This window comes from Schistocerca serialis, chromosome 5 (assembly GCF_023864345.2).
Source record: "Schistocerca serialis cubense isolate TAMUIC-IGC-003099 chromosome 5, iqSchSeri2.2, whole genome shotgun sequence".
In the NCBI taxonomy this organism is placed as follows: domain Eukaryota; kingdom Metazoa; phylum Arthropoda; class Insecta; order Orthoptera; family Acrididae; genus Schistocerca; species Schistocerca serialis.
Window position 1 is genome coordinate 422,393,855 of NC_064642.1, and position 25,595 is coordinate 422,419,449.

Sequence of the window (25,595 nt, forward strand, 5' to 3'; positions counted from 1 at the left end):
TTAGAATGGACTACAATTACCATTTATGCTATTGCATTCCTTCTGATGATAATTGTTATCATTGTGGTTACTATGTTCCCTGAAGTTGTGATTATAATGCTGCCAGTATTGATTACTACCTCTTTCAAAATGTATGTGCCTTTTGTGATTGTATTTCCCTGTTTTTTTCCTAAACTCTATCTAATTTATTTAAATATTTCAAAAACTGGTCTATCATGTTGTATGGCCCACAGACAAGGTCCCACTGCACCTCAGCTGGTAACCTCATTTTTAAAGCATCACTCTAGGTAAGTACATCAAAAGGGTTGCTCAAATGAGCTAATTTTTTAGTTGATTTTGCAAAATTGTTTCATGATAATATGCCCTTCCCTGTAATTTGGTCCATTGAAAAATTTACTTCTTATTCTACCTTGTTCAATCTCTGACCAAAATCTATCTAAAAATCCTTTCTCAAAATCAGCATAGGTTGTGTCATCTTTAGTATGCTGATTAGCCCATTGTAATGCTTCACCTTCCAGAAAGTTCTTAACATTCTTGAATTTTATAATATCAGTCATATTAGATACAAAATTATCTCTACAGTGTGTAAACTAACTTCACCTGAGAAGTTTTTTATTGGAATCCTGCAAAAAGTGGTACCAAAATTGTTTATAATATTTCTGTTAACTACATCACTGGACAATACTTCACCATTTTTGCACAGAACAGAAACACTACTGTCTAGGGTGCTGGTTTCGTTGTTACTTAATAATACATTTTCTGTGAATTTGCTGTCTACTGTCTTCACCCTTTCAACAGAATTACTTTCAACAAGTGCCAGTTTGGTTCAACATTAGTTTTGAAAGTCAAAATTCGACTGTTTGCACTTTTATCAACAGTTCTTATTTCCTCATGCACTTTTTTTAAGCATTTTTTTATATCTTCAATTATCTCATATTTGACTTTTTTGACTTTAGTGCTAAATTTAAGTTCAATTTCTTTCATTTTATACTCAACAGACTCTACTTGAAAATCTAATCTATCCATTTTTTGATCAACATTATTTTCATTTCTCAGTCAAAATTATTTTCACAGAGTCTAAATTCAACTGCTTCCCTGATGACAGAGCCCCAATAGTTTGAAGCGTGATAAATATACAAGTAGGATAACAACATAAAAAAAAAAAAAAAAAAAAAAAAGCTAGTGATTCTCACATCAAAGATTATTCCCGTTCTTACATTAACACTGTTTCACAACTTCATAGAAACAGCAAGTATTTAAATGTGAGCAATTACACATATTTATTATGTCAGGGAAATATTAACTGTGCTTTTATTGTCAATGATTCATAAACTCTTCAATACTGTGAAAACTACTGCTCAATAACATGTTTTTTAATTCTCTTTTAAATACATGCAGCTTTGGTATTATTTTTAGTTCTTTGGGAAGAGCACTGTAGAGGATTTTGGGTTGGTATAGTACACTTTTGTGATACATAGCTCTTTTATGAATTTCTCTTTGGAAATCATTCCTATTCCTTGTTTTGTACTTGTGAAATTCTCTGTTTAATGTAGTAAATTCCTCGTGTTCTTTTAAGAAACATATGCTTTCATATATGTATAAGGATGGTAGTGTCATGATTTTTAATTCTTTGAAAGCATGCCTACAAGAGTCTCTATATCCTGTACCTTTTATTATTCTGACTGCCTTCTTTTGTAGTCTAAATGAATGTTTTGTTAGTCTGTTGTTCCCCAAAACTGTACACCGTATCTTAATAAACTGTGCATGAATGAGAAATAAACACATAACACTGTTTTAATATTACATGAGATTTTAAGCTTTCTAAGTATATAACATGTTTGACTTAATTTTTTGTTCAATGATACTACATGCTTTTTCCATCTTAAGTGTTCATCAAACCATACTCTCAAGAATTTAGTGTATGATGCTTGTTCAGTCTTACACTTACCCAGTCCTACTGTAAGGTTAGTTTTTATTTTATTTGTACTATGTCTGAAGCTGATCCATGTTTTTTTGGCATTCACAATGAGTTTGTTTCCATTAAACCATCTGTCTGCTTCGTCTGTTGCTAATGTGACTTTTTCCTGGAAGTCAGCTTCACTATTTGCTTTAACAAACAAACTTGAATCATCAGCAAACAGTACTGTCTCTGCTTCAGATAGTTGACTTGGTAGGTCATTGATAACTATTAAAAGCAGTAATGGCCGTAATACAGATCCCTGGGGTACTCCGTACAAAACTCTCTCGAATCTTGATGAATATGTCCTATCTGCATTGCTTATCTCCACCTTCTGATACATGTCTGACAGATATGATTCAAACCATTTGTGGGCAACTCTACGTATCCCATAGGCATATAACTTCCTAAGCAGTAACTTATGGTTGATGACATCAAAGGCCTTTGATAAGTCTAAAAACAATCCACAATTTAATTCCTTTCTATTTACGGAATTTAGAACAAGTTGCAAAAAATTGAAGATAGCTGTTTCAGTTGATTTATTTTTACGGAAACCATTTTGTGCATTAACCAATATTCTATTCTTAATAAGAAATTTGTCTAGTCTGTGATACATTATCCTTTCTATTATTTTTGAGAAACCTGACAACACTGATAAAGGCCTAAAGTTACTAACATCATATTTATCACCGTTCTTGTAAAGTGGCTTTATAGTTGACATTTTAAGTTTTGATGGAAACACTCCTGTCTTAAAAGATTCATTTATTATTTCAGTGAGATGTGAGGCTATGTTTCTTGCACCTTGCTTAATGACTTTGTCAGGAATCCCATCACACCCACATGACATTTTATTTTTTAACTTATTTATATCATTTAGTACCTCTGATTCAGTTACTGGATAAAGGGACATTGTCATTCATTCATGGGGATTTTTACCTAGCTATTGGAATTGCATTTAGTTTTAATTAAATTTATGGCTATATTTGTGAAATGTTTGTTAAATATGTAGGCAATCTGAAGTGGGTCCTTGACAGTTTTACCCCCACTTTTAATGACAAAGCTGTACTATTTTCTTTTGTGTCTACCTATATTTTTATTTATTACCTCCCAAGTTGACTTCATTTTGTTGTTACCTTTCTCAAAGTATGAATCATTATCAAGCTTCTTAGCTGCAGTGACATTTCTTCTGTGGTAGTTTTGGGAAGATGTGTGGAAAACACCACACCATTGCTCACAAAATAACTGCAATTTCTTAGCAATCAGACACTAAAGGACAAAATAGTGATAAAACTGGTTGTGGACTCCACTTGAAGAGTGGTGCCTTCCCTAGCTGGGTGTATGCATTCTCATTTTGTGATGCACTCTGTCCTAACTCTTTCTGATCTGGATTCTGTGCCCACTGTGCTGTCAATTTTTTTTTAATTTTTTTTTTATTCTCTTCTATCCAGGATCTATCCTATTTTATGTGACCACAACTTCTGTAGATGATGACTGAAGCATCTGCTATTTTGTGCATAAGAAATTCTTGCAAAGTGGGGACAATAAATAATTTTTATTGTAGCATATTTTTCTATGCTGAGTGTTCAATGTTCTGTATGAAAGTTAAATTTGGAAGTAAGAATGCTTTGTTATCCATTCTGGATGATAAATTAGAGGCAACTGTGGAGTTTGGTAAAATGAATGTGCCCTGTGGTGATAAGAGGTTAATGATGCCAATAGTAACAATATTGAAGGAAATAAAGTGGATTTTGATTCAGTGAAAGTCGGTGATTACTGAGTACAGGCAGGATGGCCTGAAGCTGGTGTTTTTATAGGTAATAATGCACAAAAATGAGTGTTTACTCCAATAAAGAGGTGAAAATTTAGAATGAACAGGCAATGGTTCCTGTGTCATACGTTGTGGTTGAAATGGTAAGACACAAAAGGGTGCTTACTTTTTAAAAAAGAGAGAGAGAGAGAGAGAGAGAGAGAGAGAGAGAGAGAGAGAAAGAGAGAGAGGTTTATGTGGAGGATAAGGTGTTGATGTTTTTATGACAGCTGAAGCTGTAAGCAATGTAATATAGCTTAATGATGTAAGTTCCGTCGCATGTCACATGAATGTAAGTGTTGAAGAGACACATTTATTTTGCTTAATCATGTAAAAGTGAGATGGAGAGAGAATTGGATCCTAGTAATTGGATAAACAAAAAATAAACAAATAAATAAATTCAGAAATGGGGCTTACAGTCTGATGAACACTATTTTCCAAAGTGACATACCTGATGATGATGATGTTGTAAGGTATTATGAAGGACATGTAGATATTGGTGAAAAATATAAAAGACATTGTAAAATGTTGTTGCAAAATCATTTCATGTGTGTAGTAAAAGAAGTAAGTTCCTAATGACATACATTACTTTTGTTCTGTGATCTAAACTATTTTGTTATGTTTTCTTCAAAGTACTTCAAATAACTCTCTGTGGATTAAGATGTTTTCATTTGGACATAAGACACTGCCAATCAGTAATATTTCACTAACTGAAAACAGATTTATAAATCTTGGTATATAAAGGAGTAAGAACAAGATGTTTTTGTGCAGTGGTTACTAACAGACATTTGTTGATCACAGTATTTTTGGGTTTTTCAAAATGCTTACAGACATTTTCACGAAACACAGGTTCTACTGTCATGCCACGATGAGAAAATCAATGAATGTATTTTTATGTCTAAGAACAGAGTTACAAGTAGGAATATTTGTTATGTGAACCATCTGTGGCATCTGCTAATAATCTGAGAGCTACAGAATAGGTAAAAGGACAGACTTTGTAATTGTTTTAAATATTTGTAAGAAAAGAACTTTGTAAAGCAAAATTTTGCTGTTGTCCTCATTTGAATGAAGTAATGATGCTAAGGTAGTCAAAAATGTTGTATATCATGTCATGAAGAGCCTATGAATATTGATTTTTTATATTCCAAGTATTGTTGGCATACCTAGGGGCATTTTTTTATCTAGTTGATACCCTATGGACTGTGTGGTAGCAACCAATTTCATTTTAGTGTTTAGGTCCTGTTCTTGTTTCATCTTTGACTTCCTGCCAGTAAATTCTGAGCCCATCAAGAAGTACGTGTTTATGCTCTTCGGAGAAAGGTCTTCTCCGTCTTTTGGATTTTGATGCCATTTTAAAACCTTGGTAGTTGTTCACCAATCTTCTAAATTTGTTCCTGCCAGGAATTTCTCTCTCTGAGATACCAATCAGCCTAAGATCTCTTTCACATTCTTTGAACCAGTTTGGCCTTGTTTTCTTGGATTGGATGAAACTCCATATTCTTTTTGTTAGTCGATCACTGCCCATCCTCATGAGATGACCGTAAAATAACAATACCTAGTTTTATTATTTAGTATCACAATTTTTCTCACATTTTATGCTTTCAAAATTTCTGAGGGACAATTCTAAAAAAAACAATTGTGATGAGGTAAATATACTAACCAATCTTGGATCATATGAAATGACCGATTCCCAATTTGAAGACTCAAAACTCAGAAATTCACAGACATGTAGCTATATAAAAATGTATAAACATCAACATATATAAACACTTAATGTAATTACAATGATGATTCTGGACTTCTTAAAAAGATAAGTAATGATAAACAATTATTTGTACTTCATTTTTGAAATGTATGTTTCAAAGATGATTTTGCACAAATAGATTGATATATGATAGTATTTTCCTGGCCACATGTTGTAAATCTTGAGGTAAATCTTTGTCTTTGGGTAGTTATTAGTATGAGTTAGTAGTGTGAGGATGGAGTACATATTATGCGTGATGCGTTACCATTGTGGTTGATGTTGATTTGTATTTTGAAGTGAAATGACTGATAACATATGTGTTCAACACCAGAAAGCCCACCAGTGTTCATATTATTTAACAAAATTAAAATGAGCATCCTCTAGACCAGAATGAAAAGTTACATTTTAGATTGGACTACAAGCCTACAACTTATAACAAAGAGGAAAAAATGAAAGATGAGTTTTATGAAAACTGTTTATTCAAATTCTACCATTGCTGTATCTCTCTGCAGTATGTCACTATCTCAGCATGCCAAGTGCTGTGAAAATGTGACAAGCCACTCAAATCATTAACTTACTTCAAAATTAATAAATCAACTTTGGGCTCCAAAAGGGTGGTGTCAGTCAGAACCTTCACAGTCTTACACAGAGCATGCCACATTTGTGTCAGGCAGTGATAAACACTCATGGAGGGCATATGCTTTATTGAAGCTCTCAAAGCCCAAGGAAAAGCAACCAGGATGATTGGATGAATGATTGTTTCCACTTTGTTTTCAACACCTGTTGGACATTTCAGTTCTTTTCATGCAAACAATCGAGGATGTAATGATGTTTTGTTGTGCACTTAATTTGTGAAATATAAAGGTATAAATTAAAACATATACAGTCTTCAATTATTGCTCTGTGGAGTATGGCAATCATGTTCAGCTAATTCTTCTTTCATAAACAATCATGGTAGGACATTTCTAATATCCATTTTAATTTCATAATTGTTTTCAGTAATAATATCCTCAAAGAATCTTCAGCAAATACTGAACAATTTAGTGCAGATAAATAGTTAATGAATGCACTGTATAAATTTCTGAGCTGGTTGCATGTTATCATCTTATGTTCTAGAATGTGCTACAAAGCATTTTCACATAAAATAATAATAACTAGACATCTAGTGGTATGTCCCTTAAGAGTAATTAAATTTGCAAAGCCGGTAAAACATCAAAGCTATGAGTGACAAAAGTTAATACTGATTATGAAACGTTATTCTATTCATGACCTAAAGATGGGGTTGTTCATCTAATGTAAGTATTGGCTACAGTACTGATCTGTACCATTAGTATGTGTATGCTGCAGAACATATACTGTAGTACATTGTGAACTAAAGTTGTGTAGTCCATCAATTTTTACAGCAATATATTTCCAGAAAACCATTTCCCCTTATTGTAATTTAAGTACTTATATAATTAGTGCAATATTTCCACTTTTGTCTGCTTTTTGAACTGTTTCTCATAAGTCAGTGTTTGAAAATTTATAATCACAACATAAACATGGGTGTTACAAAACCAACTGCACCGCTGAAGTATTGTGTTTTGCACATATTATGAATCTCATGTTGTGTTCCATTTAGTTTCCTGCTTCAACAGTAGTGTATACTGTCAATCCATCAAGATAAAATTGAAGTTGCAGTAGAGACTCTTTGAGCATAAACTTGTAATTGCATTTTTCTATTTATCATCAGACTCACTCTAAGATGCAAGAGAAACCTTTAGAGGAAAGTCTGTTACCTAACACAAATGTTCCCCAATCATAGTGTCTCCACCAGAAGAGAAAATATCAAGATATTCTGTTAAACATTACTGAATGCATCCCTGAAAATTACCTAGGTGAAATAATCTGGAAACCCACTCACAATGGAAATATACTAAATAGAATGACAACAAATGACACTTGACACTTCTGAGGATTTCCATGTTGAAATTTCTGCCAGGGACCAAGGTGCAGTTGTAGCAACTATGATTACTAAAGTATAAAGGGCACCTAAAGTAAGTAGGAAGATCTACGACTTCAGTAAGCTTGACAAAGGGGCAGTTGTGTCACATATTACAGAGGAACTCAAAACATTTATCCTTGAGCAGGAGCATGTAGAAGAACACTCACTAAAGTTCAAAAATATAGTTGACCATACATTGGATAAATATGTGACCCACAAAACTACATTACTGTCTCACTGATGCAGAATCCTAGAAGAAACATAATGAGATAACATGAAATGAATTACCTCCACTATGCCCACCAGCACAGATTTCAAAAAACATCAAACCTGCAAAACTCAACTTGCAGGTCTCTCACATGACATCCTGTTAGTCACAGACCAAGAGAATCGTGAGGGTGCAATACTCATTGACATCCAAAAAGCATTTAATTTGATATAATATCAGTGATTATTAAGTTTGATTTTATGGGTTGTCAGTCAAAATTTGTAACTGGATTAAGGAGTTCTTAGTGTGGAAAGTATTATTTCACATTCCACTAAGCATCTGAGGTGTAAAAATCAGGACATGCAAACCAATTACAATTTCACTTTCCACATATAAATACATCATAAAGTGTACTACATCATGTAGCATAACAATACTTAAGAAGCTTTCTTATATAGTCACCTAAATGCTACTTCAGCATAAATTACACCTTTGAGAAAAGGGAAGAGTACAAAAAACGTTTAACTTTGCTACTTAGCTCCCTTGTTGGTGATTCAAAGATAGTTTACTGATGCTTTTGTAATCTCATTCTCTAGAAGTCCTGAGTTGAGTTTTTGAAGGTGACCATTAAAACCTAATTTCTGATGAATCCATTCTCTTTGATTTTTCTCCTAGGCATATTTTATAAAAAACATTCCACATAAAGAAAACATTACAATGTTTTGTAGGTGCAGTCACATGAATGACTCTTGACATATGCACGTATGGCATATAAAATATCAACTGAGACAATAAACCACCCGAATATATTTTGAAACTACAACTTAAAAGTAAAAAAGGGCAGTTTCTGTTTTTTTTTTTTAAATTAAGGTCTGATATTTACAACCAAATACCTGAGAAATGGAGAGTTTGTTTATCTTTGTACTGTCAAGTATAATTCTTTAAACATTCCATGGGTGCATTTTTTGTAGCAACTTGGCTACATTAAGTTTTTTGTATCATGTTGGAATTGTAATGAAGTGACTGTATTTATTTTCTGATAATTTTATTTTTGTAATTTAGGACTGAACACTGTGGTAATTTGTGTATCTCCCATGGCTCTTTTGTGAGCTGTAATTTTGGTGGTAAGTGTTTTTCTCACTTGAGAAATGAGACAATTTTATCTGAATTAATAACTGACGCTAATAGTGATTTCACAACAAACAGAAACAGATTGCTGTAGCAGTGTTTATACATCCGATACGTTGTACTACCAGATGATGTCAGACACATCCAGAGGTGGTAAGACATATTCCAGAAAGCTTTGTACAAGCTGATTGTAAGTATGTTTCCAAAAGTCCACAAATGATGTGCCGATTTTGTACTATACTTCCTGAGCCTCTTGAAGAAACTATTTTGGTGGTAAACATACTTCCCAAGGGTCTTTAAAACAATCTTATTTGATAGGATGTATGCTTCCAACAGCCCCAAAAGCTATATTTCACAGCAAACAGAAACCATAGCTCATGCAGCAGACTGTCACTAGATGCCAGGAGCATACAGAAGTGGTAAAAAGTAAAGAAATACACATTTTGATAAGGATATCCCTCACAGCCTATGAGAAAGTTGAATAAAATGTCACTGTTAGACTCATGAGATATGTTATTAAGTGTTACAAGATAAAATTTTGTTTGATACCCTTTTTGTTTGTTCCTTCTTCCAGTAAATGAAAGTGAATTAATTAAAATAACACACCAATTAAAAACAAAAAATACTGACGGACTAGATGGTATAACAACTAGACTAATTAAATGCTGCTTGTTTCTATCAGGAGGCAGCAGATTATGCCCCGTGCAGGCAGTCTTCCTTCTCATCTCAGAAGACATGAGCCACCCTTGAACCACCTGTACTTGGCTGTTCAACAGCACAGGCAAGAGAAGAAGCACACCACTGACATCAGAGCTTTGGCCTACTCATAGATCGCTGGCTTGCTGTCCAGTCTCATGTCAGCATCACAGGATTCTGACGCAAGTATCATTCTCCTGGATGGAGGCCAGCAGTCTGCTGACCATTGCCAGCCCTCCATGCCAGAATGGGAAGTGTCTCACTCACACTCACAATGGAGAAATGTGTAATTGAAAAGTAATTAAGTATTTTTCTCAATCACTATTCTATCTCCGGGCCCCGCCAGCATACCTCTCAGCCATTCCTCCCGCGGGCCACAACAGGGTGGTGCCAGAGGTCACTCCACCAGGTGGTGCCAGAGGTCACTCCACCCACAGTACAGTAGTGTGCTGACAGCACCACCAGTGGACAGTGAAAGTTTGGCCACCCCTCACAGTGTGACATTTGAGCCACCACCGTCACCTTCATTTTGGGGCGAGTGAAACTGTTGTTCATATTTTGTGACAGTCAAGGAGGCCAAAATTAAGGGTTGTCATAACTACAAACTTCCTTCTGTGAGATTGGAAGAAATGGTGGATGGCTCCCAATCATGTTTTGTGACAGACAAGGGGGCCAAAATTAAGGGTCATCATAACTGAAAAGTTCCGTCTGTAAGATTGGAAGAACCAGTGGATGTCTCCCAATTTGGGGGAAATTGTAAGTATCAGTGGTTAGAATCACTGTGATGTGCACAGTGTACTTGGGCATTCTGCCCCTTGTGCCAAGTCTATGGCTATTTTACATGTCACCATTTTGGCCATACCGCAACACAGTGCAGAGAATCCAGTTGGCTCATTATTACGTGTAAAGAAGAAGTATGGTAGTGTTATCAACTAAGGATTGTTCTGTTCTTATTGTTGGGTTTGTAAAATATGAGTACAGCTAGTGCAGTGGCAGAATCAGAGACACAAGATGTCACCAGTCCAGAAGCAATCCAGTCATTAGTTAATGAAATAGCATGGTTAAGAACAGAAGATACTTCTACAAATAATGAGCTGCCAGCAAAGAATGAAGAGCTGGAATTGTTAAAATCACAGATTCTAGGAATAGATCCAGCTGTTGTGAATATCTAGGAAATATCTAGGAGGCTGCACACTGGTGCACCATGCACCAGTGAGGCTAGCAATGGGATTTGAAGAAATTGATGTTGCTGCAGGAGTAAGAGGTAGACAAAATGTGTTTGCAGTGAATGTAAAATGTTTCAATTGAGGACTTCTGGGGCACATGAAGAGGTAGTGCTGCCAGCCATCTGAACAATAAGGGTGTCTGAACCATCAGTAGTGTTGTGCGAATAACAATATGGGCAGCCTGGGTGATAATAAGCACACATTAAACTCAAAAGGGAGCCCTGTAACTGCAGAAAGGCATTCCCAATAAAAATTAATGCAGGAAGTATGAATGCTGAGGCAGAATGTGCCGTAGTAGGTATAATAGGTGGGAAAAGGCATAAGTTTCTGCTGGACACACGAGCCATGTGTCAGTGACCTCATGAGTTTTAGTGGGTAGGACGCAGTGGGGCCCACAACATTATTTTCAATTGGAGGCAACCAATTTTATTTGAGGGTTAGATTTCCTGCATCAGCATCATGCCCTAATTGACCTTCGACAATATGTGGTGGAACTTAGTGGGAAGGCAATCCAGCTATGGGAAGCTGCTGAAAGTGGTGATCTGTCATGAGGAGTGTCTGTCATAGTGGGCAATACAGTTAAACCACAAGCATTGACATTGAGCTTTAATTTGCATGATTGTGTGTCAAGTGGCACCAAGAAGTTTCATGTTTAGTGTGGAGCCTGATTTAACAGTGTGTTATGTATAGCGCAACCACTGGAAGGTAGTGATGTGTTCGATGCAGTGTGTTGTCTAGTGAAACAATGTGTTGTACATGTACAGGAGAAGGACAGAGGCAAGATAATACCTGTCAATGTGTATAATCTTGGTGCTGAGGAAGATATTGTTGTTGTGGTCTTCAGTCCTGAGACTGGTTTGATGCAGCTCTCCATGCTACTCTATCCTGTGCAAGTCTCTTCATCTCCCAGTACCTACTGTAGCCTACATCTGCATCATATGAGGAAGATGATAGCAGTAATCTTAGAAATTCTGGAAGAGGAAGATTACTGCACAAAGGGTGTAAGCTATGAACAGGCACATGTTGATGCTTAGACTGCATTGCTTGAGAAGATTAAGCATTTGAGTAGAACAGAGGAAGTGTGTATGGAAGACCTGTTGTTAGACTTTCAAGATTTGTTTTTCCCATTAGGACTGTTGCCTGCATTGCCTATGACACAACATAGGATTCCTGCACAAAATGAACCAATGACATACCAGAAGTCATGCAGAATACTACGGCCCTGCAGTGAATTTTAGAAGAATTTATCAATCATCTGTTGGCTGATGGCATAATGGGGAGAGCAGTAGTCCATGGGGGACAGGGATTGTAATCATAATGGAAAGGTCTACTGAGAGTTGAAGGAGGTATTTATGTAACAGTAAGATGACCGCAGATGCTCACCCCATTCCAAATATCACAGAAACAACTGATAATCTTAATCAGTGCTCGTACTTCTTGATGTGGACCTGAGGAGTAGGTACCATCAGTTTGAGGTGATTCCAGAGGACACACCAAAAATTGTTTTCTATACAATGGGGATATTATCAGTATAGAGGAATGTCGTTTGGTTTGAAAAATGCACCAGCAACATTTCATCATTTGTTAGACAGAATGTTGAAGGGATTAAGTCCTCATCCATGTATCCATGTTCAGTGTATTTTGATGACATAATTGTTCAAGAGATATGCAAGAACAAAGGTAGTGACTGAAAGAAGTATTCAGAGATTACAGATTGCACATTTAACATTGGGTAACAAAAAAAGTGTCATTTTGCATTGGAAGAAGTAAATTACTTGAGATACATGGTTAGTAAGGGTGGTAAGAGGAACAAGCCAAGGATGACACGTGAAGTGACACGTTTTCCAGCACCAGGGACATATAAAGAATTATAATCCCTTCTGGGTCTCGTGAATTATTATAGGAAATTTGTGAGGTGTTCACAGATATAGCACAACCACTTATGCAATTGCTGAGAAAGGGTATCAAATTTGCATGGTCTGAGGAGTGTCAGGGAGCATTTGATGAGTTACAGGAAGTGTTGACATTGAGTCCAGTGTTGGTTTCTTGGATTTTCAGAGGGAATTTATATTGTCATGCAACGCACTGAACAATGTTCTCAGGTGCATTTTGGGCTAGGAGGTCAATGGAGAAGAGCACTCCATTGCTTTTGTAATGAGACAACTGAATGGAGCTGAGAGAAATTATCTATTACAGAGAGGGACAGGCTTTGCCTGGTGTACAGAGAAACATACTTCTGGCATTACCTTTACAGGAGAAAGTTTAAAATACTGACTGGTCATGCTGCTTTCAAGTGGTTACTAGGTTTGAAGGAACCATGAAATGGACTGACAAGATGGGCATTAAAACTCAGTGAATTTGATTACGAAGTAATCCACAAACCTAGGGGGAAGAAACATGGAAATGTGTTTGCACTAAGCAGGAAGGTAGTGGTGATACAAGCACTAGGTCAGGATCTTGCTGAGTGGTAAACAGCACAGAGTCCTAATAGATAATGTAAGCAGTACAGTAAGCAGTACAGTAAGCAGCAGCAGTTCAACATGTGTGACAGATTGTTATGTAAGGAGACTAAACTGGGACCATCAGTGGTAGTACCAGTGAAGATAATGGAAGAGATGCATGATCACATTTTGTCTGGCATGGAGGGCACAGAGCAACAAATTGATGGGTGGCAGAGAAGTACTTGTGGAAAGGAAGAGAAAGTGAAGTTGATCAGTGCATCAAGAATTGCATGAAGTGTGCGCAACATAGAGACTTAAATCAAAAATGAGTACTGTGCAGAGATTGCTAGAAGTTATGAAATCATTTCAGTTTATTGGGGTGGATGTGTTAGGACTGTTAAACTGAACACCAGCAGGTAATCATTTTGTGCTGATGATACTAGACCATTTCTCTTGTTATTGAGGATGGTATGATGCAGGAGGAACCAGCAACAGCCATAGTCCTGCAAATGTGGATGAATAGATGGGGGCTGAAGTCTGGGGTGCCAGAAACACTAACAACACATCAAGGGTTGAACTTCATGTTGGACCTGATGATGAGTTGTGTCATGTCATCCCCAGTCAAATGGAAGGATGGGGCGGGTTCATCAAAAGATTGGGAGTATGGTTAGTTATCATGTCAGCTCCTACCACACAGACTGGGATAATTCTTTTGTGATGGATGTGTGTGATTCAAAAGTATGCACCAGCATGGGGTTGTTGCCATTTGAGATAGCGCATGCTAGAAAGATGCTGTTGGCATAGAATATGATTAAGCAGAAAGGGAGCACAAACAGAGAGTTTGTCTGAGAGCTTGCAAGAACTGTGAGAGACATTTGGCTTGCAAGAACTGTGAGAGACATTTGGAAAAGGGTCCAAAAAGCAAACATCAAGGCATTGGAGAGCCAAAAGGAGTAGTGAAGTGCATGGGAACTTTACTTCAGAACAAGATGGGCCATTTGGTGATGCTGAGTCCATATACTCTGAGAGGAAAAGCAAAGAAGTTTGTGACATGATACAAGGACCTGTAGCAAATGATTGAAATCATGCCACCTGTAAGTGTGAAGGTACAATTAACAATGAGATAAATGATCATACATGCCCAATGTTTATGACTTCTTAAGGATGTGACAGAATTGATCTCATCAGGAGTACCAGCAGATGCAATGAAGAGAGCAGAGAATAAACAATGGAACAGGGAGTAACAGGAGGAGGAGGACCTTGTACCTCATGTATTTCATACTTTAAGGCCAAGGAGGCAGTGAATTTCTTTTTTACATTGTATTAAAATTCATGTGACCTTTTTAAGTAGCATTGAGTAGGATAATATGTATATGTTAGTGTAAGAATTATCTTTAATTATTGAGTGAGAGATACTGATTGGAAACAGCAGGCTTCTGGCGGGAGGGTAGATGATATGGTCCCTGACCTCAGGTTGCCATCTGGCAAGGGTGAGGAAGTAATGGTGCTATTTTTGGCAATACTGTATCTCTTTGCATGGGGCAGAGTAGAGGTGCTGCAAGATAATCACCTGGATGGATGATTTTTGTTTTCCAGGCAGCAGGAAGTATATTGTCTAGTCACAGGTGGACACTAGGTTTGGTATTTAATGTATGGAAACTATGAAATGAAATAAGGAGATTGGAAGAGGCATTCTCAGGTACATGACACTAGCAAGCAGTAATGGAGTACTTATGGAGGTGTCAGAAGAGTACATGTTGCTCATAGGGTATAAGTGAAGGAGCAAATGCAAGACTTAGTGAGAGTGAAGCCACAAAAGTTGTGGGGGAAGAAAATGGGATGGATAGATGCTGGAGACAGGCTATTTGAGATAACATTTGGAACAGTGGATGAAAATGATGAGAGTGAGCTAAATAGGACAGCAGAAGCCATGAGAGAGTTGGCAGAAGGGAACAAAGTGACTGTAAAGTGGCATTCCAGACAGAATGCAAGTTTAGAGTGCAGCAAGCTGAACAACATATGCATTCTTCAACAACTAACTAGCAAAGTGGTTTTTCTACAGCATCAGTTAGCCCTCTAAACAGAAGTTTAGGGACAGTTCAAACACAAATTGAAGTATAGGATGTGAGACTAATGCTAACGGGATTTTTGTAATCACTAGGAAATAGTGTCTGGGATGCAAGAGTGGAGTTAATGAGGTTGCAGGAAGCCATTTGTCAGGCACTGCGTGGACAATTGAGTCTTGTCCTATTGTCACCTGAAAAAGATCTTAAGAGACTGAGAAAGGTTTAGAAAGAAATTACTGCTGGAACTATACTGTTAATAACTCCAGGATTTCACTAACAAAATTACACAACTATATGACAAATATGCTCCAATAAAGACCAGAAAAATAAAAAGGCAACCTGCACCCTGGCTGACTGATGAACTAAAACAGCTAATTAATCTCAGAGACGCTGCACATCGAGCATACAAGATACACCCTACACCTGAAAATCATACTGTATACAAGCAGAAACGAAACAAAGTCAGTCAAGCGGTGAGAAACGCTAAGCTCAGACATGCCCGTACATTAGCTGACAATAGATGTAGACCAACTATCCTGTGGAAAAATCTCCGTAGTCTCGGTTTAGGCAAAATAAAAGTTGCAAAAAATCCCATGGTCCCAGCTGAAGAACTAAACCGTTTATTCACATTACCTGCAACCAAAATTGAACCGCAAAAAAAAGAAAAAAAAAAAACAGAGAATCATTGATTACTTCATGGGGATGAATGACTGTAGCAAAGAAAAATTCTATCTACAGCACGTCACTTGCTGTACTGTCAAGAAAGCCATAATGCAGATTAGATCAGCATCTACTGGTCATGATGGCATCACTATCCAGATGGTAAAACTTATTATTAACCAACTACTGCCCTCTATAACAAACATTTTCAATGATTCATTAATCACAAGTGTTTTCCCTGAGGCCTGGAAACTGGGACAAATTAAGCCACTGCCTAAAAAGGACATCACCACAGCACCCTCTGACTACCATCCCATCTGCCTTCTTCCTGCACTATCAAAGGCTTTAGAATACATAGTTCATGACCAGCTCACCAACTACCTAACTACTAACAACCTACTAGACGAATACCAATCAGGTTTCTGTAAACATCGAAGCACAACATCCGCGCTGATAAAGGTGACAGATGACCTGAAACTTGCCATGGACAAACAAAAAGCGACTATCATTTGCTTCTTAGATTTCAGCAAAGCATTTTATACTGTCAACTTCAACATCTTGCTAGCCAAACTTAGCGGTCTAAATTTCTCACCAAGTGCAGTGCAATGGTTTCGCTCATACATGATGTCTCATCAGCAGTGTGTCCTGTCTGGGAATATAAATTCAAAATGGCGGGAGGTAGTGTCAGGTGTTCCCCAAGGCTCAGTATTAGGTCCTATACTCTTCTCTCCGTATGCCAATGATGTGTCATCGGTTCTGACCTATTGCAAATATCATATGTATGCTGATGACCTTCAGTTGTATCTAAGTGTGAAACCAAGCAATCTCAAGAAAGCTATTGAAAATTTCAATACTGACCTTGATGCACTGTCAAAATGGGCACAGAACATAGGTCTAAAACTAAACCCATCTAAAACCCAAGCGGTACTTGTTGGTCACTCTAAGCTCATTAGCCCAAAACATCAGGAATCCGTACCACCTCTTATCTTAAATGGAACAAATATTAACTTCTCTCCCTCAGCAAATAGTTTGGGAGTAATAATAGATGAAAATCTAAATTGAACAGAGCACGTAACTGCAGTGTGCAAAAAAGCATCAGCATCCCTTCATGTCCTACAAAAATACGAAAAACTCTTCCCTTCGATCTGAAAAAGAAATTAGTACAAACGCTTATACTCCCAATCATTGACTACAGCGATATTATCCCACAAGGCCTCTCTCAGGAAAATTTGTGATGTCTAGAACTGGTCATCAATGCCTGCGTCCGATATATCTGTGATGTTCGACTTTTTTATCACATTTCACCAGCATATTCAAAATTGTCCTGGCTGCGTGCAGACAAACGCAGAGATTTCCATACACTCTGTCTCATCTACTGCCTTATAAATGTACACTGTCCCTCATATCTCTCCTCGTCCCTAACGCTCATGTCGGAACAACATGACAGAAACACACGTTCCCATTATAATAAAATCCTCTCCATTCCACTGCATCGCTCAGTCACCTTCTCCAAGTCCTTTACAGTAGCGGGAACCCAACCCTGGAATAACCTCCCTCGTTATGGTAGAGAACTTAAAAACATGTCCGGCTTCAAAAAACAATTAATGATGTATCTACTAAAGCAACGGTAATGCCTTCCTCTGTACATGAATGAACTTCACCTCATTACTTCCCTCTTTCCCCCTCCTTAAATCTCCCTTCCCCAAAACTCGCTATACTAGTAAACATCTACTTTACACACCAAGATATTAATGTACATCTGCACAAATCTTCATTACTACTGTCAATTTTTCTCAAGGTTTTCTTTCTTATTTGATTTTTTTTTACTGTTATTATTATTGCTTTTATCATAATCTGTATGTATAGCACCTGTTGTAAACATACTGCCAGCATTTACTTTATTAGGTCTTAGTCATGTTTATCATTATTATTTGATTTTTTCCTGTTATTATTATTGCTTTTATCATAATCTGTATGTATAGCACCTGCTGTAAAATACTGCCAGCATTTACTTTATTAGGTCTTGGTCATGTTTATCATTATTATTTGATTTTTTTCCTGTTATTATTATTGCTTTTATCATAATCTGTATGTATATCACCTGTTGTAAAAGTACTGCCGCATTTACTTTATTAGGTCTTAGTCACTACTCTTTATTCATATTGTCACTAGAGTAATCTAATTTTCTCATTTAAACTATTGTCATGATGTTACTCTGATGTGTGAAATTTTGCATGTGTGGAACACTGGTCTGATGTAAGAGAGGGCCTGATGGCCCTAATCTGATCAGGTTAAATAAATAAATAAATAACAGAGCCTAACATTAAACTCTGCTCTTCTACTATCATGGAGTAACTGTAGAAGTGAGAACAGATAGTGCACAGTTGTATATGTCAGTGAAAGTACCAGTGGCAGACAAATATGCATTGTTTAGGTGTTATATGCTACACACCCATTCCCTAAGGTTAGGAACAGCAGGGAAGTTTTTGCAGATAAGAGAGGGGCACCATATTACTGATAGCAGAAGATGGGGATCAGAATGCGGTAATGCCCAAGGGAGAACTATAAGAATGCCAAACAGGGTGGTCACATATGTCCTACTTGTGAGATACAGGCAGGAGGAAACTCACGTGTCTTTCAGTTACTCAGGGATAAAGGCAAGGGGTCAGCCATGCCAAAAGGAGGTGATGCAACCAAAGTCGAACTTCCAGCAAATGGGCCTACATAGGGTATAACTCGGTGTACAATGATGTAATCTTAGTGATGACATGTTATGAACAAGGGAAGCTCATGGGAGTGAAATTTATGGAGTTAAGAGGCATTGTGTCATTATTTAATGGTATCGTGTAATTTATGGGACTAACCTTTCATTTACCAGCTGTAATGGTGGGAGTTACTGATGTAAATATAATGTAACCACAGCTATTTTGGCCAGATGAACCCTTGGAGATGTTTCCTAAATGAAACCTCACCTACCTAAATGATACCTGAGAACCAAGTCTAGTTCATTCACTGAATCAGATGATAGCTGCACAGGAGGGTCACATCACTGTGATGCAGCTAATGCAGCACATTGAGCAGTATTGGGATGGTAGATGATGGGTAACCATGACCTTGAGTGTTGCAATTCCTAGCACAACAGAAACTTTGTTTTTGTTTTACATAGCTTTCATTTATTTGAGATCGTGAGCCTTTCAGCCACCCAATCTGTGGGTAATCCAGGTTCCAGTAGACTAGATCACCTGGGTGTGAGATGGAGAGTACTTTCATAGAAACTGAATTTAGATGATTAGAAGCATGGAGAAAGTCATGTAAAGGGCAAAGATATACAATAGGCACAAATACAATAAGCAGTAGTAACGAAGTGATTTTCTCAGCTACCAGTCTATCACTGGGCCCCACCAGGCTACCTCTCAGCCATCCCCCCCCCCTCCCCCCCCCCCCTCCAGAGGCCACAACAGGGTGGTGCCAGAGGCCACACCACCCCCAACAGTAATTTGTGGTTACAAAGCATTTTATGGCATGAGAGGAGGAAGTGCAATGAGGTTTTGGACTGATACATTGTGTTTTGCAGGACCATGTTGGTGAGAACTATGGGCTGACAGAATTTCAACAGATAGAGATTGTTGTGGAAGGACGGGCTGTAGTCAGAGATGGGCAATTAAACGGTCAGATTACTTCAAGGGATCCTATAAGATAGACAACAGTGCAGGAACAGTATGTGGGACTGGGTTCTTACTATATATAAGAAAAGATTTTGTGTTGCCACAGATGAAGGGAGCAAGGATCCTTATTGGTGGATAAATAACGCGAAAAAATATGCAAAATTCCATAAAAAGACATGGAATTATCACAAAAGAGTGAAGTGGAAGAAATATAGTGAAAAAAGATTAAGCCTGAGTAAGTGGGGCCTTTGGTGGAAAACAAAAACTTAATAAAATTGATATGGAAATGAGAAGAGTTCAAGAGAAAAAATGTAGAAAAAGATGATAAAAGGTCAGTGGGTGTATATGTGTCAAGAAAGCGGGTATCTGGTGTAATTCGATTGGGTGAGGTCGTAAGGTGTGTGCTTGAATAAGGCAAAAGGAGAGGAGGGCTTGTTAGGTATGGAGTGCAGTGCAGTATATGTGGCACAGGAAGATACAGGGAAACACCGAAAAATACATGAGGGTGAAGGGACATAGAGTATCAATCTGAAGCTCCAGGAATAATTATATCAAATATATATAATTAAACAATAGTCTTGATCATAAATTTCTTTTAATTGGAGTAACCAGTTTCAATCCTTAAGGATCAATTCAGTGTCATGGGTCAGCGCAGCTTGCTCCATGGAAGTCCACCTGCCATTCTGGAGTCTGAAGATGATCCTTAAGGATTGAAACTGGTCACTCCAATTAAAAGAAATTTGTGATCAAGACTGTTGTTTAATTATATGTATTTAATTATATTATATAAGATTGCTGATAATGTTTTCAAAAATTTTATAATTATATCAGTTGGAAGAATATAGGATATGATACAATGCACGTGCAATCTGTGCATGCATGGAGCCATGTGTTGTAAAAGATCAGATCATTAATACAGGATGGTTTAGAAGTCAGAGAGTGTCCACTGTGGGAGGCAACAATAAAATGTAGGAAAGTGGAGAAGGAAAAGGATGGACACTGAGTATTATAATGCAACAGAGAGTAGTAACAACAGGAATCAGCACTGGGCTGTAGGAGAGATTGCTACTCTGCACAAAAAGGAGGCATTAAGTTGCAGACAGACACAGTGAAAAGAATGCTAGTAATATTTCAGTTTTTCAACAAAGTCAGCGTGAACATCAAATTAGCCATCTCTGGCTCTGCCTCCTTCCACAATGATGTCTATCTGTTGAAATACCACTAGTACATAGCCCTCACTGGCATAGTCCTGCAAAATAATATGAATTATGCCCAAACCTCTTTGTAGTATCTCCTCTCCATCCATAAAATTCTCCTGAATAGCAACCCCAAGTTCCTGCATTCCATCTCCCATCTCTTGCCCTCCAGGAACTAGAACAGCATGCTCAATGCCACATCAAAAACTGTCCAATCCATTCACCTCCTACATCCACCTTGGACTACCACTATCCATCATCACTGCAAGAACTAGTAATTAGTTTCATGTCTCATAGATAATTTGAACCACTCTTTTATGAAAATTATGTGGAGCAAGTCAGTTTTACTGGATATGTATAGATGATTAGCGTTAATACCGATGAAGCCATTATTTTTTTTAGTCCTGCTCATGACACTAAACTTAAAAACTTGGGGGTTTTTTCTTTTTATTCTTCTTTGTTCCGCTACTAGGTTTTAGATAAAAATCCATCCTTGGGATAGCAGGAGTTAAATAATTTAGGTTAGATTTAAAACTAGCATTGCTACCTGTCAGACACTTTATAGTATTGGGCAAATGACAAAAAATGTTTGTTGCTGGATATTGAAATCCTTTCTGAGCCACAGACAGATTTAATAATTGGTAATAAAGGTCAGTGTTGTAGCTATGGAAATCACTATTCTTCTCAAACTGTGAAGTATAATTTATCATGAATTTCATTGATGACTATGTGTATTGTGGTAGTCCATATGAATGGCCCACCTCCTTGAAGAGGTACCTGGAAGAGGACTGTCAGTGACCACCCTACAGTATTATTACTGCTCACTTTTGTGTAATTTGTCCTTTCTTTTTAACAGTAAAAACTCCATCAAAACAGGCCTCAGAAGACCCAATGGTACTGACTGATCACCATGTCATCTTCAGCTGATGTGCACCACTGGAAGCGAATATGGAGGGGCATGTGATCAGGCACACCACTCTTCCAGCTGTTCTCAGTTTTCATGACCAGCGCCACTACTTCTCAATCAAGTAGTTCCTCAATTGGCCTCACAAGGGCTGAGTGCACCCTGCTTGCCAACAGCGTTCATCACACCCAAGTGGTCACCCGTCCAAGCACTAGCGAAGCCCAACAGTGCTTAACTTCGATGGTCTGATGGGAACCAATGTTACCAGTGTGGCAAGGCCGTTGGGGTTCTAACAGTTGAGTTACCCCATAAAATTATTCCATGAGAAATTACAGAGCATAAATATGCATAATATGTCAGGAGGTTAATTCATTTCTTTCCAAGACTAGCAATTATATCAACTGGAAAAGCAGCTGAACTTATTGTTTGAAAAGCTCAGTAATATGCTTCTTCCAGTTCAAGTTTTCATCAAGATGTACACCCACAAATTTGGAGCATTCAACCCTATTTACTTACTCCTGTTCATGTGCTATATCAATTGCTCGTATAACTCTGTTATACAGTATTGAATATAATCTGTTTTCTCAAACTTTAGAGGTAGACCATTTTTAGAGAACCACTTAACAATTGTTTGTAAAACTTCATTTACTGTCTCTTCTGTTGCTTTCTCTCTTATGGGATTAATTATAACTCTAGTTTTGTCTGCAAAGAGTATCAATTCTGTTTGTTGAACGTTCACTGGTAGGTCATTCACATATATAAGAAATAGGAGTGGACCCAAAATTGGACAATGTGAGTCTCCTTAAAGCTGCTAAAACTTCCCTTGCAGACCTTCTGCATTTACCTCACCTCTCAGAAACTCCTTCCTGCTGCCTACAGAACACAAAACCTAAAGAGATCCACAACACAGGCATGAACCTGTGCTACAAAAGTCTCAATCCCACAGAAGTATCAATCATATCTTTTGTCTCACTTCCAAATTCATTCATGTTGAGCTTATAAATGAACTTCTCTCCTTCTCCCAGTTCTCACAGTGGAAACAATTTTTCACTATTTCTCAGCACTAACCCTACCAGTCAGACTCAATCTAAAACCAATAGTGAAGTGTGTCTGACAGCTTATTTCTCCATCCAAACATGACTCAGCCATATAGCTCCCAAAACACCTTCTTCTAATTTTCCATAATTTCCTAACCTTACACTTCACCACACCATCTTTACCCAAATCCCTCAACATGAAAACAGACCTCAAATCCACAGAAAGAACAGCAATCCACCACCTAAAAACTAATCCCAACCTTATAAACCTACCTGCTGACGAAGTCTCCACCAATCTGGTTATGAACTGCAGGAATTATCATGCAGATGGACTTCACCAGTTATCAGATACATCCACCTACAAGCCCTACCATAATAACTCCATTCCAGAAATACAGCAGGATCTCCTTAAATCCTTAGGACCTCCCCATAACCTCTCCCCTGTGTCTATCTGTCTTCTCATCCCTCACCACACAACGTGCCTTACTTTAATGACTGCTTCGCAGCCTGTGCCCTATGTATTCCTCCCCATCAACATCAGTTTTCTAAATTGTGCAGGTGGGAGCTCTCCCTACAAGATATTCTTCATTCCCATGATGCCCCTGACTCAACCTTTGCAAGTTCCTATACTCCACATACGTATTCCCTTCCTTGCTCCCACACCAGTACTACACATGCCTTCTATCCCACCAGTACACCTGCATTGTGTTTTCCTCTTTCCTATTTCTCTCCTCTACTTTTCTGTCTGCCCCTTCACCCCCACCCCCCAATCATTCCATCCCATCCTACCCAACCCGTTTTACACCTAGCAGTCCTACCATATCCCCACAAGTCTCTGCGCACTCTCACAGGCAGATCTAGCACCTTCACCCACCCATAACATGCTATCCCTCCTCCCTCCCACCCCATGCACCCCATGCCTCTTCCTTATTCCCACAACTAATCCCAGCTAGATTGCTACTCACAACAGATGCAGTCAGATGCCTGGAGACCATGGCCATGTGTGAGTGAGTTGCTGTGTGAATGTTTGTGTGTGTGTTTTTCCACCATATAGAAGAGATGTTGAGCTGCAGACAGGCATGATGAAAAGACTGCTAAATGTTTAAGCTTTTGGCCACAAGGTATTCTTCTGAAGTGGAAAAGATACACACACTCATGCAAGCACAACTCACACAGATTGACCACTGTCCTGCCCTCTGTAGCTTGACTGTCCAGCCATGACAGCAATAGACAGTAGTCATGTGTCTTGTGTGAATGTGTGTGTGTTTTCTATTGCAGAAGAAGAAGGATTTTTGGCCAAAAGCTTAAATGTATAGCAGTTGTTTCATTGTGCCTATCTGAGACTCAACATCTTCTCTATAAGGTGCGTACCTCTGATAATATTTTTGTTATTTCATCCTGGACTTGCCATTGTTTGTGTGTGTACTTTCTATTTCTGAAGGAGGACTTTGTCTGAAAGCTGAAATATTTGTAGCATTCTTCTCCATTGTGCCCATATGTGACTCAACACTTCCTCTTCTTGGTGACTAGCAATTTATCCTTTCCATATGAGAGTAACAATTTGTAAATACGTGAAATGGAATCATCACATACACCCAATTTTTGGTTAAGATAGGTGGCAGACTTTGATTCATTGGAAGGATACTGCAAATATGTAGTTAGTCTATAAAGCAGACTACTTAGAAATCAATTATGCATCATATCTTACATCATTTCTCAAATGTGCAGGACTCATACCAAATAGGGCTAATGGGGACACCGAATGTACACAAATAAGGATGACACAAATCATTACAGGTTTGTTTGACTCATGGGAGAACAGCCCAGAAATGTTGAGTGACCTGAATTGTAAGATATGCTTGAAGACAGAAAGCCTACTTACAAGGTTCCAAGAATGCATTCAGTATGTGATTATAACGGCGTTCCAAGTGCACTAATAAATTTTCAGAGCTATTATTTGACACAGATGGTAAAAGAACGAAGTGCAACTCAGATTTTATGTCATAACCATAATCTACAGAATGTGGAGAGTGCCAGTACTGCAAAGCAGGGCAATACTCATACCTCATTACTATACAGCAAGCAGAAATATAGCAAGGAGTGCAAGCAATTCAGTATGATGGTACCCAGAACAGCACTCTGCAAACTCCGCAATATGAAGAAATAACATGCAACATTCAAGCTCCTCCACTCCAAGGCATACTAGTACTGATGATAAACTGAGAGGTAGGAAAAACTGTTTGTACTTGAGACACCACGGTGTGAACAGGATTGCTGACATCTCCACTTAAATGAGATCAAATGGCCACATAACTTGCTACAGTGATGTGATATCTGGCTTTAAATACTCCTGTTTAGGACTGAATACTCTCAGTATACTTGTTCATTCTGTCTGAATCACTGATCCTAATGGAATGACAGTTTCGCTAGTTACAGGTTAGTGCTGTTGGCAAACCATGATGTGCTGCATGCTGCCTGTCGGAAGACTTCAACTATAAAACTGCAGCATGCCTGATATGGCCAGACTTTGTTGCTATGGGCTGTCACTCCTTTTAGGTCACATTAAAGACTGATGGAAGATGCAGACCTAGGGGGCATTCCTCTGGTGAGGGGTCTAGCTGACCGACTGCAAGCTGCCATCTTCTACTTGCTGGGTGTGCACCTGAATGCCGTTTCCCAGACTGTACATGTACCACCTTCCTGGCTGCATGCCATTTGTGCTAAGGGAGTCCTGGGCTTCCAGCTTCAGGGAAGATAATATTCTGCAGCAGAATATAATTTTCGTGGAAGATAACACAAACACATTAATGGAATGTATTTCGGAAGCTACTGTTTGTGTGCCGTATTTAGGCATAGTACTGAAACACTCACTCAGC

General features: G+C 38.1%; 1 protein-coding gene across 1 annotated transcript in view; it reads right to left on the reverse strand.

Annotated features, from left to right (window-relative positions):
* LOC126481587 (alpha-aminoadipic semialdehyde dehydrogenase-like) overlaps positions 1–25,595 on the reverse strand; it is a 131,002-nt gene that overhangs the window by 76,275 nt on the left and 29,132 nt on the right. The gene's annotated exons all lie outside the window — the stretch shown is intronic.